Here is a 9,167-nt window from a genome sequence, read left to right on the forward strand (position 1 = left end):
ATCAGCACTTCTGTATCCTATGGGTAAATCCCTAGTAGTGCTATTGCTGGGTCATAGGGGAGTTATATGGATAGTTTTTTGAGGAACCTCCACCCTGTTTTCCAGAGCGGATGTACCAGTTTACATTGCCACCAACAGTGTAGGAGGGTGCCCGTTTCTCCACATCCTCGTGAGCATCTACATTCTCTTGATTTGTTCATTTTAGCGACTGTGACTAGTGTGAGGTGGTATCTCAGTGTGGTTTTGATTTGTATTCCCCTTATGATGAGTGACACTGAGCATCGTTTCATGTGTCTGTTGGCCATCTGGATGTCCTCTTTGGAGAAGTGTCTATTCAGGTCTTCTGCCCATTTCTTCACTGGGTTATTAATTTTTCGTGTACGGAGTTTAGTGAGCTCCTTGTATATTTTGGATACTAGCCCTTTATCTGATATGCCATTTGCCACTACTATCTTTTCCCATGCTGTCGGTTGCCTGTTAGTTTTTTTTTTTATTATTATTGTTTCCTTTGCCTTGCAGAAGCTTTTTATCTTGATGAGGTCCCAGTAGTTCATTTTTGTTCTTGATTCCCTTGCCTCTGGGGATGTGCTGAGGAAGAAATTGCTGCGATTGAGGTCAAGAAGGTTTTTTCCTGCTTTCTCCTCTAGGGTTTTTATGGTGTCCTGTCTCTCATTCAGATCCTTTATCCATTTTGAGTTTATTTTTGTGAATGGTGTAAGAAAGTAGTCTAATTTCATTTTTCTACATGTTGCTGTCCAGCTCTCCCAACACCACCTATTGAAGAGGCTGTCTTTTTTCCATTGGATACTCTTTCCTGTTTTGTCAAAGATTAATTGGCCATATACTTGTGGGTCAAGTTCTGGGTTAAAATACTTTTTATTCTATATAAATTTGCTAAAGGTCAAATAAGCTCAAGTTATCTTTATTGCAATTCGTTCACAAAAAGGTGACTTAGAATAATAATTCTGTCTTAACGTTTTCATGGATAATTAAGATAGCTTTCAAATACTTTGGTAACCTAAAATTTTAAACTTTTATTTTTATGATAAATGGGATTGAATTCATTAAACATCTGGGTCCTTTCTTTTCTTTTTTTATATAGTTTATTGTCAAGTTGATGTCCATATAACACCCAGTGCTCTTCCCCACAAGTGCCCTCCTCCATGACCATCATACCCCTTCCCCGGCCCCCCACCTCCCCAGCCCTGTTTGTTTTCAGTATTCAAGAGTCTCTTATGATTTGCCTCTCTCCCTTTCCCTTAATCTTTTTCCCCCTTCCTGTCCCCACTGTCCTCCGTTAGTTTTCTCCTGTTAGACCTATGAGTGAAATCATATGGTATCTGTCCTATGCCTGACTTGTTTTGGTTAGCATGACACCCTCGAGTTCCATCCACTTTGCTATGAATGGCCAGATTTCATTCTGCTCCATTGTATATATAAACCAAAACTTCTTGATCCACTCATCAGGTGATGGACATTTAGGCTCTTTCCGTTTTTGGCTATTATTGAAAGTGCCGCTGTGAACATTGGGGTACATGTGTCCCTATGCATCAACACTTCTTTATCCCTTGGGTAAAGCCCCAGCAGTGCCACTGCTGGGTCATATGGGAGTTCTATGGATAGTTTTTTGAGGAACCTCCACACTGTTTTCCAGAGTGTCTGTACCAGTTAACATTCCCACCAACAGTGTAGGAGGGTGCCTGTTTCTCCACATCCTCACCAGCATCTATAGTCTCTTGATGTGTTCATTTCAGCCACTCTGACTGGCATGAGGTTTATCTCAGTTGGTTTTGATTTGTATTTCCCTGATGATGAGAAACACTGAGCATCGTTTCATCACCTGTTGGCCATCTGGATGTCCTCTTTGGAGAAATGTCTGTTCAGGTCTTCTGCCCATTTCTTCACTGAATTATTCATTTTTTGGGTCTGGAGTTTGGATACTAGCCCTTTATCTGAAATGTCATTTGCAACTATCTTTTCCATTCCATTGGTTGCCTATTAGTTGGTTTTTTTTTTATTGTTTCCTTTACAGTGCAGAATCTTTTTATCTTGATGAATCCCAATGGTTTATTTTGGTTCTTGATTCTCTTGCCTTTGGGGATGTGTTGAGTAGAAAATTACTGCAGTTGAGGCCAAGGAAGCTGTTTCTGCTTTCTCCTCTAGGGTTTGGGTGGTTTCCTGTTCCACATTCAGGTCTCATCTAGGTCTTTTCTGAATGAAACAGAAGTCTAAAGCATTGATTACTGACTTCTTATTGCAGAGAACTAATGCTATTTGGTTTTGTTGGTAAACATGCTTTGTGTTTCATTGATAAATTTTCCATCTTAAAATAGTTCTGTTGTAACAGTTCCCAACTGGTTACCTAGTTTTCATTGGAGACTATGGTTTATAAGAGTTAAAATTATGCTAAATGTAATTAAGACTGATGGAGAAAGAGAAAGCAACTCTGCAGGTATGAAAATAAAAGATACATAAGGAAGATATAAGGAATGGAAAGACATTTTTACCAAAGGTAAAAAGAAAGTAATATTGTCCTAGATGAGATTGATTGTTTGGAGGGAAATGGATTGGGACAAAATTTGAATGCAAAGGAAAGTTGTGGAAGGTTCATAAAGGGAAATCTTTAGAAAGGGATTTTATGTGTGGTCAAGATGGACTAAGGTTGAAATGAATGGATTTGTAAAAGTACACTGTATAAGGCTAACATTCTCCTTTTCTCTCTGTTCAAAAGACAGTTTTTGGATTGTTCTGTTCTTGACAAAAAATAACATACAGCGGTCTTTTCTCCTTTTTCTGCTTGGGAAAACCAAAGCTTATGTTTTGTCTTTTTCAGGTATTTGATTACATAGTTAAAACTTCTTAATGTTAAAGGAGCTCTGTTTTTCTAACAACCATATACCTACTAGACAAGCTAGTAGAATGTATACATGCCACTTTAAAACACATGCTTCACAAACAAAAAGGGGAAACCTACATAATGCCTCCCCTTGGAATTCACTATATAAAGATTTATACACTCTAAAATTTTAAAATTTTGATTCCCAAGACCTCATAGCTGCCAAATGGCATTTTATGTCATCTCCAGTCTCAAATAGCAAAGCCAAGGTGCTAATTAAAGACATATAACACAATAATTCATGGAAAGGGTCTTATAAACTAAAAACATGGGGACGAGGATGTGTATGTGTTCTCCCATCAGGAGTATCCTGGGCACCTGCCCTTCTGATTCAACCATTCTATGGGTTGGAAGGATTAGCCCTTCAACTCTCTTTTTCAGAAGGCCAATTTTTCCTTACAAGGACAAGAGGGGAGATAATGCCCACGAAGACCAAGGCAAATGATGTCACCTGGGGACAACGTAAGAAACTTGATCAACATGGCCCCAAAGTTATGCACTGTGTCAGAGTGCCACCTACCCTAGAAAACAGGTTTCTAGCATATTTAGCTGTGGTTTCTCAAAGGTTGGTTAAGATAATGATTTACTTAATAATTTTCTTTATCCAGATTTTTCATCAATATTCTGGGCTCATATCATAGACCCACATTTCTTTAAGCCAGTAAAAATTACACTTGACAATCCATATTATGTCTTTGAAGTACCTCCTCTAGCTTGGTACACAGCCTGTATCCTCCATTATAATATTGCCAGGATTTATATCTCACATATTTTTTTATCTTAAAAAGATTGTAAGCAGCAGAAGCAGTACTCAAATGGATGGGAGGGTTGCCAATAGTCAGTTGTCTATCATCAAAATATACAACGTGGCTGGCAACATGACAAAATTTGTGTTGATCCCTTATATAATATGTCTCAACACTGCTGGGATTTAGTAAAGAAACACCTACAAGGAGCTTTCTCCATCAACTTACAATCTGAGAGTAATGCTCTGTCTTCCCAGCTGCATCAACAATTATTATTCACAAGGAAATACAGACACAAGTTGAACAGGAGATATCTGACAAAGTGAAGTGTTTAAATCCAATCAACTAATTCCATGGCCTCAATTTATGTATTTGCATTATTGAAGCGCTCTGCTTGTTAATCTTTTTTGTATTTCTCATAACCCTCTTAATTATCTACACTGTGGTGATGTACTCGAGACATCATGAATGATGACTGACTGCCCTCATCAACTCTCATGAATGAGAAGATTATTCAAACAAAAAAGGAGGATATGTGGGAAATAAAATAGCTATATCCTGGGTTAGGAGATCATAGAGAACACATTGTAAACCAGGACACTGCTTTCTAGCTTTGCTGAAAACAGCGGGCTGTGCTTTGCTTATCTAGTTAATGTATACCTTAAAGACGCTCATTTTGCTTACCTAGTTAGTGTATATCTGGGGGGCACACTACACTTCGCTTACCTAGTTAATGTTAGGTCCTGCCTGTGCTCATAAACTCCTTAGACCATGTTATCACGTGGAATATTTTATTCTGTCTTGTTTTTCTGCACATTTTCTATATATTCTTACTGGCACCTAGCCCACTTTTGTATTGCACATGTTTACTTAATGTATACTTTATAAATATGGGGCCTTGAGAACAGCTCAAGGAGACTTCCCTTAGCCTCCCTCTCACCTCTCTTGACTTCCATGAAGTTTTGAGTAATCCTTTCTGCCATTTTCAGCTTTGCTGGACAAAACCAAAAGCCAAACCAAGACAATAATAGATATGCAAAAAGGAGGAAAAAAATCCAAGTGTATCATTAAATAAAGCCAGCAAATCATGAAAGAGAGTAAATAGAGAAAGGGTCAGAGTAAACTATACCACAAAACAAGTAACAAAATGGCAGAAAATATATACATATCAAAAATTACTTTGAATATAAAAGGACTAAACATTCTAATTGAAAGACATAGAATGACACAATGTGTATATATGTGTATACATACACAGGCACACGCAAGATCCATCATTATACCTCTCAGAAGATACTCATTTTAGACCTAGAGACAATGCAGATTGAAAGTAAGGGCATGAAGGAACACTGTCATACAAATGAATGCCAAAAGAAAGCCAGGGTAGCAATATTTATATTGGACAATACATGTAAAAAAGAATGGTACAAGTGATAAAGAAAAACGCTATATAATAATAAGGGGGAACAATCCAACAAGAAGATATCACAATTGTAAATATTTATGCACCAAATATACATAAAATAGTTATAGCCATATATTAAAGAATGAATGATAGTAATAAAATAATAATAGGAGAGTTTAACATCCCACATACAATTATGGGCAGACTGCCCAAACAGAAAATCAACAAGGAAACAGTGATTTTGAATGATAAACTGGAACAGATAGATTCAACAGATATATTTCGAATATTCTTTTCTAAAGCAGCAGAATATACATTCTTTTCAAGTGCACATGGGGCATTCTCCAGAACAGGTCATATACTAGGCCACAAAACAAGCCTCAAAATATTAAAATGATGGGGTGCCTGGGTGGCTCAGTTGGTTGAGCATCCACCTTTGGCTTAGGTAATGATCTCACAGTTTGTGGGTTCAAGCCCCGCATTGGGCTCTGTGCTGACAGCTCAGAGTCTGGAGCTTGCTTCATATTCTGTGTCTCCCTCTCTGCCCCATCCCCACTCATGCTTTTTCTCTTTCTCTCTCTCAAAGATAAATAAACATTAAAAAGCTTTAATAAAATAATATATATTAAAATGATCAAAGTAATATCATACATCTTTTCCATACACAATGCTATAAATATAGAAGTAAATAACAAAAATATATATGTGAAAGGACCATAAATACCTTGAGGTTATAAAACATACTCCTGAACAACCAAGAAATAAAAAGGACATGAAAACTTACTTGGAGGCAAATGAAAATCAAAACAAAATGGTGCAAACTGGTCAGTATATAGCAAAAGCAGCTTTAGGAGGGAGTTTTATTGCAAAACAGGCCTAACACAAGAAGCAAGCAAAATCCCAAATAAACAACCAAAGCTTATACCTAAAGGAGGTAGAAAAAAAATAAAATAAAACAATACCCAGAACCAGCAGAAGGAAGAAAATAATAAAGATTATTTCCTGAATTAAAAGGTATGGTATCTAAGAAGAGCAATAGAACAGACCAATGAAACCAGGAGGAGATTGCTTGTAAAGATCAACAAAAGTGATAAAAATCCTAGTCAGATTCACTAAAGGTGGGGGGGGGGGCGGCGGGAAAGGGTGGAGGGGACTCAAACAAATCAAAAGTACAAGAAGAGAAACTACAACTGACACCACAGAAAGGCAAACTGTTCTAAAAGAATGTTACAAAAATACCATATGCCAAAAAATTGGGCTATCTGAAAGAAATGGATACATTCCCAGAACGATATGAACTACTGAAACTGATGTAGGAATAATACAGAAAATTTGAACACATTATTTATCAGCAAAGAAATGAATCAGTAATCAAAACTCCCAACACACAACAGTCCAGGACCAGACAGCATTGGAGGGGAATTCTATCAAACATTTATAGAAGACTTAACATCTATTTTTTTCAAAAATATAAGGGGAAAGAAAACTTTCTAATCCATTCTATGAGTCCAGGATTATCCTGATATCAAAATCAGACCAAGACTCCACTGACAAAGAGAACTACAAGCCAATATCCTTGATGAACAGAGATGTAAAAATCCCCAATGAAATACTGTCAAAACAAATCCAATAAAATATTAAAAACATATATTCACCATGATCAAGTGACATTTATTCCTGTGATGTAAGTGTGGTTTAATAATCATAAATCACTCAATGTGACGTATCACATCAATAAGAAAAAGGATAAAAAGCATCTGATCATTCCAGTAGGTGCAGGGGTAAAAAACACATTTGGCAATGTTTCATGATGCAAATTCTCAACACAGTATGTTCAAAGGAATATACTTTAACACAATAAAGTCCTTATATGAAAAACCTATAGCTAACATCATATTCAATGGGAACTAAAATGTACTTATGGTTGGGAAGAGGCATTGATAATTGTATGGAGATAAGATAGAGCAAATATAACAAAATGCTGTTTATATTACACAGTAGATAAATCGATGAGTGTTCATCATGTGTAAGTCTTTCAACTATTCCATTTATAGCATATTTTTCATAATACAATGTAAGGGAAAAACAAAAATATCAAGGACACAAAAAGTTAAAATACAAAGGGTTAGAATAATATAACTATAATACACTCATTTTCCTTGCAAATATACAAGTTATTAATTAATGATTGATTAAGCCCATAATTAAATTTAAATAAAACTTATGGACGAATTACGCATTTAGAAATTGAAGACCAACCTTCTAAATTGACGTAGGTTTAGGAGGATATAAAATGACATTTCATGATATATAGAAATAAAAAGAGGGAGCTACTTCTCAAAATTGTAAGGTATAAGCTTATTTTTAGGAAGAGCATTAATCAAGGCCTGTACTTTTTGGTCACATGAATATATTTTCAGGAAAAGTAGGCAATCTATCTAGGGAAGCATGAGATAGCTGAGGAAAACAAACTAAAAGTATAACAAAACAAACAAATGTGTTATGTCAAATGAAAAGTGATTAGTTTCTTATGCAGTAAAATTAAAAATAAACACTATAAACAGAATCTAGAAATGAAGAATGAAGGTTTTATAAGTAACATGAAAGAGAAGAACTATAAGTCAAGCTGGGTAAAAATAATACATACAAAATAACTGTTTAGGGGCACCTGGGTGTTCAGTCAGTTAAGCCTCTGACTCTTCATCTCATCTCAGGTCATGATCTCAAGGTTGGTGAGTTGAAGCCCCACATCAGGCTCTGCATTGACAGTGTGGTTCCTGCTTGGGATTCTTTCCCTCTCTCTCTCTTCCCTTCCCCTGCTCACACTCTAAATACATACAAACATAATACATGCATACATACATATATGCATACATACATACATTTAAAAAGAAGTTCCTTTCTGCAAGGAAACTCCAGGTGAATAGCTGGGCATATCTGAAATATGAAATGTTGCAGAGTGGAAGGGTCTGAACTCAAGACTTGTTGGCTCTGTCACTAGAGGTAGAAGGTAGAGGCTTCCTAGGGATAAGGGTGAGTAAAGAAATTATGCAAGATAGGGGACAGATAGGGGACCTTTGATGTAAAGCCAAAGGATATTGTGGGCTTCTGTTTTTTTAAAGGGAACTAATGCAAATGAGTCCAACAGCCATCTGTTGTTAAGCTTTTATGGAAAGTTTTGAGTTCAAGAAATTGATGAGAAGAACTAAGTACTACTGCTAAGAACTGGGCCAAACTATTTCCTGGCTCTGGCTCTGCCATATCCATAATATTCAAAAGGGGAATGAGATTCAAGTTATGAATAACAGGAACAATTTTTCAACTTAAATTCTAAATGACTGCTGAATGTTATAAAGTTGCTAGATAGAAATGGTAAGCACAGATGATGAGAACGAGAACATTGTGTGTGTGTGTGTGTGTGTGTGTGTGTGTGTGTGTGTGTGTGAGAGAGAGAGAGAGAGAGAGAGAGAGAGAGAGAGAGAGATTTCCATATGATTAAGTACAATGTTAAAAATAAAAGTTCCAAACTACCATAGAAGTGGCAACATGTTACAAGTAGAATTTATACTGTGGACAAGAACAATCTTGCAACACACATGCATAAACACACACATACAGTGAAATAGAAGCATAGCTTTTATTTTAACAGAACAAGGAATTATGAGACAAATCAGAAAGCATAAAATAAGGAAAGCAGATATAAAATAAACAAAACCAGCAATCTTAGAAACATAAAATCTATTAACTGAAGCAAAATAAATGGAATATATTCTGAATTCAATGTAGTTAAAGAATAATTTATTTAATTAGAAGACAATAATGAGACATGTAACTGGTATGTAACAAAGTAAAGAAGGCAAGGAATATGAAAAGCTGTTATGATAATGGAAGAATGAGAGTTTATGAGGAATAGGTGATTTAAAAGTCTAAGGGTTTTGCAATCTTAAATAAGACATCCAAATATTAGACACCATTGAGTATGTCAGGAATATTTTATAATTTTCCAAATTATAATTATTAAGTATTTGAAGTATTATTAACATGTGCTATATTAGGATATTGCAATGGTACTCACATTGTTATTATCTTAAACATGCATGAGATTAAAATACCCTCTTTT

This window comes from Suricata suricatta, chromosome 6, assembly GCF_006229205.1.
Source record: "Suricata suricatta isolate VVHF042 chromosome 6, meerkat_22Aug2017_6uvM2_HiC, whole genome shotgun sequence".
In the NCBI taxonomy this organism is placed as follows: Eukaryota; Metazoa; Chordata; class Mammalia; order Carnivora; family Herpestidae; genus Suricata; species Suricata suricatta.